The sequence below is a fragment of the Leopardus geoffroyi genome, chromosome C1 (genome assembly GCF_018350155.1).
Source record: "Leopardus geoffroyi isolate Oge1 chromosome C1, O.geoffroyi_Oge1_pat1.0, whole genome shotgun sequence".
In the NCBI taxonomy this organism is placed as follows: domain Eukaryota; kingdom Metazoa; phylum Chordata; class Mammalia; order Carnivora; family Felidae; genus Leopardus; species Leopardus geoffroyi.
The window spans coordinates 68,657,493-68,670,250 of record NC_059328.1 but is presented as its reverse complement, the minus strand read 5'-3'; the positions used below and the strand labels follow the sequence as shown (position 1 = coordinate 68,670,250).

The 12,758-nt window shown below is 34.6% G+C and overlaps 1 protein-coding gene across 24 annotated transcripts in view; it reads right to left on the bottom strand.

Moving 5' to 3' along the window:
- Positions 1-12,758, bottom strand: part of ADGRL2 (adhesion G protein-coupled receptor L2) — a 625,523-nt gene that overhangs the window by 221,752 nt on the left and 391,013 nt on the right. The window lies entirely within an intron of this gene.

The following is a 12,758-nucleotide window of genomic DNA, read 5'->3' as shown; positions in this document are numbered from 1 at the left end:
AACCGCCAAATGTAATGCATCAGCAGCAAAACAAAAATGAAGTAAATCTATTGCAGAAAACACAAATCAGTGTTCTAAGAATTCTTGAACATGTATTACATGATTTTGAACAGAGCTACTTTAGAATTAAGCAGTTGTTGTGATAAGGAGTTTCAAAGTCAGAAATAAAACACTATATTTTCCCCAAACAAATATATTAGGATTAAGAGAATGTTGTCAATGAACTACTCTCCTTCTCCCCTTTAGCTCCGTTGAAACTTTCATTTCTATAGATGCGACAGCTATACCCAAAACTCTTTAAGGGAAAATTGAGGGTCGTTCTACTTTCTTGAGGTCAACATTAGTGACCATTTTTTTTTATACATTCTTTTTTTTCAATATATGAAGTTTATTGTCAAACTGGTTTCCATACGACACCCAGTGCTCATCCCAAAAGGTGCCCTCCTCAATACCCATCACCCACCCTCCCCTCCTTCCCACCCCCCATCAACCCTCAGTTTGTTCTCAGTTTTTAAGAGTCTCTTATGCTTTGGCTCTCTCTAAATCTAACCTCTTTTTTTTTCTTCCCCTCCCCCATGGGTTCCTGTTAAGTTTCTCAGGATCCACATAAGAGTGAAGACCTATGGTATCTGTGTTTCAATGTATGGCTTATTTCACTTAGCATAACACTCTCCAGTTCCATCCATGTTGCTACAAAGGGCCATATTTCATTCTTTCTCATTGCCACGTAGTACTCCATTGTGTATATAAACCACAATTTCTTTATCCATTCATCAGTTGATGGATATTTAGGCTCTTTCCATAATTTGGCTATTGTTGAGAGTGCTGCTATAAACATTGGGGTACAAGTGCCCCTATGCATCAGTACTCCTGTATCTCTTGGGTAAATTCCTAGCAGTGCTATTGCTGGGTCATAGGGTAGGTCTATTTTTAATTTTTTAAGGAACCTCCACACTGTTTTCCAGAGTGGCTGCACCAATTTGCATTCCCACCAACAGTGCAAGAGGGTTCCCGTTTCTCCACATCCTCTCCAGCATCTATAGTCTCCTGATTTGTTCATTTTGGCCACTCTGACTGGCGTGAGGTGATATCTGAGTGTGGTTTTGATTTGTATTTCCCTGATGAGGAGCGATGGTGAGCATCTTTTCATGTGCCTGTTGGCCATCTGGATGAGTGACCATTTTTTTTTAATCCAAATTTCTATATAAGTTATTTTCCTGTTTGGAATCTTGAACTGGAAATCTGATGTAGGAGGTGAGAAACAAAATTAGAAGTCTAAGCTCCAACTTTTCCACACTAAATAAATGATAACAAAGCATTATTTATTTTCTTATTGTTTTCCGTTCATTAAAAACAAGGTTTTGATTGCACCCATGATAAGAATTAGAACAAAATTATATTTGAAAAAGGAATTTTTTCTTGAATTTCTTGTGTTCTTTAGAATTTTGTAATTAAAACTTACTCTCACATTTAATAATTAGTACAAAATTACCTTTCTTAGTGTCAATAGTTCTAAAATAAAGAAACATGTCAGTATGTAAGAAAATATGCTTTTCTTATATCCTGATAGTGTTATTATGTATTGGTCATTTTCCGTTCCTTTATTTACTTATTTTTTAAATATCATAATTTAGAGAAAAACACACTAAGTCATCTCCCTCTACTCCCCCCCCCCACCAAAACTAGATGTCTAAGGAAATTTTAATAGAAAACATACTCAGAAAATGGTTTTTACTTGAGTTTTTGGATAATGACATTTCAGACCCTTCAAAGTTTTGTTTTTGTTTTTAAGTTTATTTACTTATTTTGAGAGAGAGAGTGCACGCAAGCAGGGAAGTGGCAGAGACAGAGTAAGAGAGAGAATCCCAAGGAGGCTCTGTCTGCACAGAGCCCAAAGCAGGGCTCAATCTCACCAACTGGAGATCATGACCTGAGCTGAAATCAAGAGTTGATACTTTAACCCAATGAGCCACCCAGGGGCCCCAAGGCTATTTTTGAATGAAATAATTTTGAATAATAATTGTCATGTGTTAATGTAATTTGAATCATTATTTCCAGTAAAGAAAATGTTTCTATAAATAAAAACTAGCTAAAAATTCAAATTGTATACACACACACACACACACACACACACACACACACACACGTATGTATATTTAAGTAAGCTCTATGCCCAACGTGGGACTTGAACTCACGACCCTGGGATTAGAAGTCACATCATCTACCTACTGAGGCAGCCAGGTGCCCCTGAAATGACAGATATTGATGTTCACAAAATTTACTGACTTTTTTTCTGGAGAATAAAATTAAGATTTGAACTGTGTCCTACTTAGATTTTGACATAGAGGATATCTTAGTTTTTAAACATTTTTACTTTTAAAGAAATATTTGGGTAGTTTCTGTAGAAATTCTGTAATGATTCAGGAATTCTGCCAATGAGTATAGGAATAGTTTTAAGGAAACTTAAAATAGTTTCTTAAGTTTAAGAAAACTTAAAATAGTTCCTTTTAAGGAAACTATTTATATACTTAATTGTACATATTGACAATTTATTTCAAAATTTTGTATTTATTGATTTTTAATGAAATATTTTAATGGAAAAGACTTTTAACTTAGAAATATTTTATTGTATGTGGTGCTTATTCCCAAAGAATTATTAATACTATTTTTGATATTATAACTCATATTTATAATTTTTAAACTGCTCAAAAAAAAAAAGCAAAATAATTTTAAGCACCAGCTCCTGAAGAGGGCAGCACGTTCTAGATATTATTGAATTCCAAGCTCAAATATGACAGCTTTGGCTTCAGAATACTTTTTTCTAAGAACTTGAGGGAAAAAAATTGGATATTTTTTATAGATGTCTGCTCCCATGATACAATAAACTAGCAGAAATTCTAGGCAGCTGCAGACCAAGGTCAAAACTGTATTTGATTATTAAAAGAGAACATTCAAATTAGACACCTAAAGCAATGTATTTAGAAAGGGAACAACAAAATACTAGTAAGGAGACTTTCCATAAGGAATGTGTTTTATCTTAATACTGTAGATAACTTTTCCTATTGGCAGTGCATTGACTGTCAAAACTACTAAAGGGGTTAGATTTAATTATCTCACTTCTTGCACATTTCATCTCAATTGCTATGGCAACATTCAGTTGCCTCAGCAGCAATGCACACTTTAATCAGATATTTCCTCCTTATTTCTCTATGAGCCAAAACTGTGTAGTCAAATTTACAACCAAGTCCTGATGAATCTGATAACACTTCCTACAATTTAATGGGCAACTTGCCTCCACCCACACATATAAATATTTTCAGAGAGGCTTGTAACTATTGGACAAGTGTAAGACTTGATAAGAATATACATTTGGACTTTCCTACTTCACTTTTTTTTCTCTTTCTGCCACCATTCCTTTATAGGAAGTTAGTTTTGTTTTTGGTTTTTTTTTTTTTGTTTTGTTTTTTGCCAATTCGAAACTCACTCCAGCAAGCCTCTACCATGGGTCATCTAACCTCAATAAAATAGCCAATGAATAAGGGAAACGACCTCTCACATTCTTCTTCCTTAAGAAGTCTATTGAATTATTTGCATTTTATCTGAATATACTCAGAATTGGCACATCAAAGGGCTTCTATTTCTTGAAAGCAGGTAAGAGAAGGAAGAAAAATAACTGAAGACAAAGTAAAACATGATATAAGAGGAAACCTGTAGAGTCTCAGACTTAAGTGGAGAGCCAAGCATGAAGAAAATTTAGCCAAGCTTCAGTAATAGCAATTTTAATGAGAAGAAAAAGCATGATGCATTAAATCACTGATGTCACTTGGGTGAATATTAACCATCTACATTGTTGGACAAATCATCATTTTATTTTGCAAAAGACTAGAGAAACTTTTGTGGGCATATAGGGAATATTCAAACTGTCTTCAATTCTGACTTAAAGGGTTAGCTTATTATAATTTCATAAATGCTTAGAATTTTTCAAATAGTAACTTTTAATTTGATACTTTTATAATAATTTTTTAAACTGTAATTAAGAAACAAAGTGATCTTAGGTCTTCTTGACAATTTTAGTGCCTGCTAAAATTTGTATTTTGATAGCAAACATTTTATCCTGAAGTTGTGATAGTTCTCTGGTGAGAAATTTTACACCAGTAGCTAACAGTAATACTTCAGCATGATGTTTCAATCACCACTTAGTAGTGTCTGGTAACATTTTCATTAATGGAGGCAACCAAAAAGATGCTTTCTATAGCTGGGTTTACCAGTCTGACATTTTCATGGCAATTTCTAGATGGTATCTTAGGTATTACAAACCACCTAAATACAGCAATCAATGAAAACTTGACCAAACATAAAAAAGGTTATTTAAGGTACAGTTTGTAGGTATTTTTAATTTTAATTGAGATAATCATTAAAAGACTATGTTCAACATATGGTTATTGAAAACTTAGCTTCTCATTAATGATGAAGTTTGGATGCCATATAACCTAGGGAGTAGCTGAACGAATAGAAGTTTAATTAAAAAGAGAAACCTGCAGAAGAAGAGAAGCACGGAAACTATCTTCACATATTTGAAGGGCTTCTTATGTAAAGGAGACAGCGAGTATTTTAGAAAACCAAGACAAATGGCAAAAAGTTCCAGAGAAGTGGATTCCAGCTCCATATAAAGAAAATTTAAAAACAGAATTCCTCAAACAATGGCACGAGCTATGAAGCAATAAGTGCCTTGTCTAGGTGTATTTTATAAACCGTTTGCATATGAACTCTTTAATTTCTGTTGCTTGAATTCTGGGACAACATTGCAGAATCACTCTACAGATTTAGATCTGGGAGTTCAGATGAGTCACTTCTTAATGAATTTTTCAAGTACCAGGGCTTTATGTCAGTATGGAAACCTAGCAGTGATCTGCAAACAGCATATTCAGCAGCAAGTTTGCAAATCCTACTCTGGAGAAATGGTCTAAATGAGAAAAACAAACAGTTCTTAGAGTGAAGAGTTATCTAAAACCTCCAAGGAGACATGTAAATCGGTCCTAATTGGCATTCTTTCAAGAACCTCAGTAGATGCCAGGGAGTGACTAGGGGTGAAGAATGAGTTTCCCTTTCAGTCTTGACTTGGCTCTTCAGCCTAAAGCTGGGGTGTTGCCAGACAATGTGTATGCCGCTGACTGTGTTAGACTTGTTCTCTGGATGAAAGGAAGATTTTGGCACTATCCTCAAACTCTATATTCACTTAAGAAATAGTAATTGCTCAATTAAGGGCCCAGAGCTTTTTTCCTGTACCCAGAGAAATTAAAAGTTGAAGAGAAAATTGCACATGATGTGGGAATGTTCACCTTCGCCAAGGTGGCTGATTAAGATAAGGGAAAGTTGTAAGTAATTCGAAGATTATAAATATAAGGAAATTGCTGATTCTTTAGTCAAAGTGATGGTCACTTTTTGTATAACACCAGATCCTATAGAGTTCCAATTTACGTTAGTTGGAAGTCGTCTTTTTACTTAGTTCGGTTTTGACGTTTCCTTATGTTATCCTTCTCTCAAATCACATTGAAGGATACGAGGGGCTCACAAAAGGTCTTACATAATAATATCTAACCTTAATATACTCCAGTGCTGTTGTTTGGAGCATGAGATCTTTTGGAGAATGCCTGTCTACCAGAAGCATCTGTTTCTATCCAAGGAGCTGATGAGTAGTTTTGCAATAAGGAAAGCTAACTTTAATTCTTACCCTCAAAGAATGTAGGATGTTACATACTTCACTTTACTCTTTCCTGCTCCTCCAGGCTTCTTCAAATCAAGCCTTTATATTAACTTATGTTGTTTAAAATTCTACCTGCTGAGGTTTTGCTGGCAAATGGTCTTGAAACTTGTTTCCGAAATGCTCACCCACAAAAGCTTTTACTAGCCAATTCCATTTGGTTGGCTATACTCCCAAAACAGTCTCTGGTGAATGAAAACATTAGCTGCAGAGAAACAGAAACTTCCATGGCACCCTGGAGGAACTTTTTGATCCAAAAGACACTCCTAGTAAACCAAAGTGTCATTGCAAATTCGTGAACATTTCCTTATGTCATGAAAAGCAGTAGGAGGAAAAGCTGCATTTGCACAATGGCCGTTCCATGTGTGTAAACCTAGTCTCCAACGTGAGATCAAAGACTGTCTTCAATCAACAAGTATTTATTTAGTGCATACCATGTTTGAGGCTTAAAGAGTCAGAAAAGGACAAATAGGAGCTATTTGAAAATTTCTGGTATTTGTTGAATGAATGAAGAAAGACATGTTGCTGTCCTACAAAAAATTAATCATCTACAGGATTATAAAATTAACATGAAACAAAGCACAATCTCTCTTTATCAGTTAAAACATTTCATCTATTTTGTGCCACAGAAGGTTTTAATAAATTTCAACTTACTTCCTTCATTTAAGTAGTCCTAACAACAATAAAAAAGCACAAATCAGGTTGCTTTACCCAATATGGCCCTGCACCTGTACATCTACCCATTTGCACTTCTTGTCTGTGGAACTTAAGGTATCTCTACTGAACCTTGACTGCTCTGATTGTGAGCTTAATGAAGACAAGGAAGGTCTGCATTTTTGTTTTCTAACCAGTGCAACGGTGCCTGGTAAACAATAATAAGCGTTCAGAAAATGATTATTTAATGGATAATAAATAAGAGCAATGAAATGGTATTGACATAAACGCAAGAATTTTTCAGCAAGGTTAGTGTGGCTTGAAATGGTGTTCGTTTGATGGAAGATAGAGGATTTTTCCACAGGGCCTTCAGGAATGGATGGGATTTAGATAGTCGAGGGGAAGGAAATAAGGTATTTCTAATGGTGTTATGAATATGAGCAAAGGGATTGTTTGGATACAGAGATATTAATGAAAGGATTTCATTCTTCTTGATGGGACCATGGGCTGTGTTATGGGTGAGTGATTTTGTTTGCTTTAGATTAATGGATATTGTATAGCAGTGTTTCTCAACCTTTAATTTGCATTCCTGGGGATCTTGTTAAACTGCAGACTCTAATTTAGTGGGTCTGGATTGAGGTGTGAGATTATCTATTTCTAACAGGTTCCCAGGTGATGTTGGTGCTGGTGCTATACTCTGAAATGTGACTGTGGAGGATCCTTAAAGCTAGACACAGTCATTTGGGCTTGATGCAGCAGGCATTCGGGAACGAACACTATATTCTCCAACAGCTATAGCATGATGAAAACTGCATTTAAGAAGATTAGTGTGTCAACCTTATGAAAAGTATACTAAAGAAGACAGAGTGTGGATATAGGAAAATCAGCTGGGAGGCTGTCTTACATTTCATCTGCGTATTTCACAGATTTGGTTTTCAATTACCTGTTGATTGATTAGTTTGTGTGGACATGGTCAATTCAAAAGTACTTTCTCAGTGGAATAACTGTGGGCCCACTGATTTTTTTTTAAAACAAGTCAAGTTTAGGTAAAACACATGGGGAATTCATGAATGCTATTCCCTTCCTCTCCATCTGGAAAAACTGCATTCCTTCTTAAAAATAATTGAAATGTTAGCTCTTCTGTTCTTATCATACTATAAAATTGTAATTATGCCCTCACATGTATGTCTCAGACTCTGATCTTATTATATCATAAAGATAATAATAATAATAATTAGCAATAGTAGTACAACTAGTGTTTTTTTGAGTGCTTATTAGTAGTGGCAGGTAAATTGCTAAGTTTTATAATTAAATCCTTATAACAATGTTGTGAGGAATACCGCTATTATCACCCCCATTTCTACAGATGGAAAAAAAAGGGGTACTTGCATGCCTTAATATGGTGTTAGTTACATGGAAATAAATATATTTATTCAGAGAATGATCAGTCAAATGTCTTCTAAGAAATCACTGATTTCTTAGTGTAGCTTCCATTGTTGCTTGATATCTTTGTCTTAATTCCTTGATCTCAAATAATTATAATAACAGATAGGAATTAGTGAGTGTTTCCTATGTCCTAGGTACTACTTTAAGCAGTTTACATGTGCTGTCTCATTTAATGTTCATAATAATCCTATGATATAGGTGTTATTGTTACCCTCATTTTACATATGAAGAAAATGAAGCACAAAGATTAAATAATTTGTCTAAGTTTCCATAGTTTTAGAGCAAAATTGTAGTTTGAATCCGCTGCACAGTGTTACTGATCTTAGCCTAACTTGTCCTCAGTAACATGGAATTCTGAGTGTTTTCTTAAGTGAACACCATAAATTTCTTCAAATCATATTTGTGAAAAGTTAATTTTTCATAAGAGAGAGCCCATGAAACGTAAGAAGGCTTATTGTTATATTTTTGCTTCTGTTAGCACATTGCAATACCTGGCCAGGAGGAACTCCCCAAGGCTGGCAGATACTTAGATATGAGAAATTTTTTTCAGTGAAAGGACAGCAAATCTCAGATAACCCGGGGCCCCCATACATCACCTCTCTAGTCATACACCAAAACCCTCATACCCACAATTCAATTCCACAAAAGAATAAAGAGTATTCTTCAAAACAGGGAAAGGATTATTTAAAAGATAGTCAACACTGATAACAGTAAATAGCTTCAGCGACACCTGGGCAGCTCAGTTTGTTAAGCATCCGATTTCAGCTCAGGTCATGATCTCACAGTTTGTGAATTCAAGCCCCGCGTTGGTCTCTACGCTGACGGTGTGGAGTCTGCTTGGGATTCTGTCTCTCTCCCTCTCTCTGGCCCTGCCTGCTCTCTCTCTCTCAAACTAAATAAAGTTAAAATAAATAAATAGGCAAATAAATAAATAAATGGATGCAGTGATATCCTCCCTCTTAGGCTTCTCTTTATCCATGAGCTGCATGGCCAGTTCTTGCTAGAATTTACTTCAAGTTCATGCAGGGAGGGAACATTATAATCTATTATTTGACATATTATTTTAAAAGGTTGTATTATAGTAATGTAAGTAAATATAAAAATGTTATCTGTACACATATTCCTACTAAGTTTTCTGCCCCTCAGGAAGAATCTTAATTTTCTAAGATAATATCCATTGATATTTTAATACCTATCATAGAGAATTGGTTCCTTCTTACTAAAATATATAAAGAGGCACTTAATATTTAAACAAAAGAAAACAGAAAGCCATTACTACAGCCATGAGTACCAAACATTTGGGAGGTCTTAATTGTTTTCACTGGAACTCCCACCAAGCATAATTGTCCTTTTTCATTATTATTCCACTTTATTTTTAAAGGGGATGGGGGGAACACCCCCCCTGCATTCTATACCTCCAATTGTATTATACAAATTCATGAAATATAAAATACTTTTCTATAACCTAAAAACTATTTTAGGATTATGACAAAATTTCATGGAAGGTGTTTAATTTGAATTTTTTAAAAGTTATTTTCTTACTTTGAAATATTGCAACTGCAATACAAGTCAAGTCTTTCCTGAATTATCTGTGAGTAATGACAACTCATTACTATGACTACTTGAACATATTTTTCAACAGAAACAAGCACATTTTCCTTTATAAATGAAATACAACCACCAACATCAGAATTGATTCATCACTACCATTCAACCCTCAGACTGCATTTAAGTTTTGCGATTTGTTTCAACAATGCTCTTTTTAGCAAAAGGATCCAGTCCAGAATTAAGGAGTGCATTTAGTTTTTAAACTCTTTAGTCTTTTTTAATCTAGAAGATTTCCTCAGTTTTCCCATTATTTTCATGGGTCTGAAAATTTTAAAAAATTAAGAAATTTAAGAAACTAAAAAAATTACAATTTATTATTTTGTAATATGCTCATTTTAGGCTTATCTTCTGTTTTCTTATTATTGGACTTAGATTATCTGTCTTTGCAGCATCATGAAAGTGAGGGTGGATGGATCTCATAGTGTCCTATCAGTTGGCACATCACTTGTGATGTTAGTATTGATCTCATGATTAAGGTGATCATTGTAAGATTTTGTTTTTGTTTTTAGTAACTATATTGTGGAGAAGTACATTAAATTTCAATTTATTTATTTATTTACATATATATAATCTAATAATAATATAATATTATATTTACATATTATATATATATATATATATTTATATATATAGACTCATGGATATCCATTTTATCCAATAGGTTATAATCTGCTCTTATTATTATTCACTTTGGTCTTCAAATAGTCTCAGATATGCACAGTGTGATCCTCTTTAGTCTGACCTCTTTCTTTGACATGTCCCTGGCATTGTTTTGAGTACTCCCATATATTTTTTAAATGTTTATTTTTGAGAGAGAGCATGAGCAGGGGAGGAGCAGGGAGAGGGGGTGGAGGATCTGAAGTGGGCTCTGCACTGACAGCAGGGCTTGAACTCACAAACTCATGAACCATGAGATCATAACCTGAGCTGAAGTCAGACACTCAACTGACTGAGCCACCCAGGCACCCCAAGTACTTCCGTATTTGGGGCACAATAAGATACACTTTATTTTTGTCTTTTTCATGCCCCGGGGTATGCAAACAGCTGTTTCTCCAAGCAGTCCTAGTTTCTTTAGATGGTATTTAGATTGGGAAGGCAGGTGTTCCCATTGTTTTGGGTGTGTCATTGTTCTCAGGATCTGGAACTAAGGAAATATATGCAGGAAAAAAATCTGTCTATCTATCTATCAGCTATTTGTACATGTATACACATGTTGATGTATATTTGTATCTGTATCTATATCCATACATTAGGAGTTCACACTGATACCTCCATTTTAATTTAATTTATTTTTTAATTTAAACTTTAGTTAGTTAACATACAATGCAATATTGATTTTAGGAGTAGAATTCAGTGATTCATCACTTACATACAACACCCAGTGCTCATCATAACAAGTGCCCTCCTTAATACCCATCACCCTTCTAGCCCATCCCCCACTCCCCTCCCTCCATCAACCCTCAGTTTGTTCTTTGTCATTGAGTATCTTATGGCTTGTTCCTCCCTTCTCTTTCCCCTCTTCCTATATGTTCATCTGTTTTGTTTCTTATATTTCACATATAAGTGAACTTACATGATACTTGTCTTTCTCTGACTGACTTATTTTGCTTAGCATAATATACTCTAGCTCCATCCATTTCATTGCAAATGGCAAGATTTCATTATTTTTGATGGCTGAGTAATATTCCATTTTATAAACACACACACACCATATATATATATATATATATATATATATATATATATATATGGCGTCTTCTTTATCCATTCATTAGTTGATGGACATTAGGGCTCTCTCCATCGTTTGGCATTTTGGGGAATACTTTATACACATCAGGGTGCATTTACCCCTTCAAATCTGTATTTTTGCACACTGAAACCTCGATTTCTAAACCAATGCCACATGATCTAACATAGTTGCTCTCTTTTCATATTTTTAACTACCTTCTTCAACAATTAAAAAGCTATATCCCAATTATCCTTAATATATTTATTTGATCTATTTCCTCACATGTAACCAATATCCTATTGCTGTTAAACATCCCAGTCTCCACCCAGACATTCTTCTCATCCTTTGTGAGCTCCAACACTGCTCTTTAGGCTGTTGAGGCTTTCCCCGCCCACACTCCCTATGGATGCCAACCTAACTTGTCCCCACCTAATGAGTTCAGGGTTTGATTGTTCAGGAAAGGAAAAAAGGAAGGATAAGGGAAGAGGAAAAGGAAGGTAAAAAAGAAGAGAATAAGAAGAAATTGCAATTCTTTTAAATTGTTGCCTGCTGTGTGGTTTCTAATGTTATTGCATATTATGTATTTAATCGAAAAGTTATCTTTTCATTAAGAAACTAAAAACAAAATAACAAGTCTATCTTAACTAACTAGACTTCACATATTTGACAAATATTTATTGAGTACCTACTACTCTGTGCCAGTATAAATAAATTTTAGTAAAAACCCAATTAACTACAGTTCTCAATTAATCAATATATTTTACTTACTTGCCTTTCAGGGAAATTGGCCAATTATAAGAAATCACATCCAAACTGAAGATTTATTCAAAACAAGGTCAGTCATAAAGTCAGTATGGATTTTACTGTAACTCCCATGACTTATATATTATACTATATAACAAGTGATATTCAGAATTATGACCCTAAAAAGGAATATGAAACTCAATCACAATCTAAATACTGCCATGTTCACTACAGACATTTTAGAAATATTTTCAACAAATATACTTTTATTCAGTTAACCATAAAACTCTATTCCCCAGACAACCAATTTCTATTTTATTTATTCCTTCAACAAATATTTAGGAAACATCTATATGTGTCAGAGTCTGTTTAAGAAAATAAAAATCTATTAAGTTCCTGTTCTGATGGTGTTTAGCATCTAGTGAGGGGAAAAAAAGACAATAAAGAGGCAATATGTGCTATTCCAGGTTATTATAAGTGCTAAGAAGAAAAATAAGGAAAGCTAGGGGAGCTGCCTTAGACAGGTGGTTAGTTTAGTTTTTTCTTGCCATCAGTTTGTCATTTACCCAGTGACATTCTTTTCCTCAGGATGAGAATTATATTATTCTCTTATTTGTTTGCTGGTTTTCTTTAGTATGTTTGGGTCAAATTTACAATGAACTTTTAGTTGCATCTAAGTCATTTTGCACAGATTGGACCAATATCAATCAAGATGGCAAATTGGGGGCATGCCTGGGTGGCTCAGTTGGTTAAGCATCCGACTTTGGCTCAGGTCATGATCTCACAGTTTGTGGGTTCAAACCCCACATCTGGCTC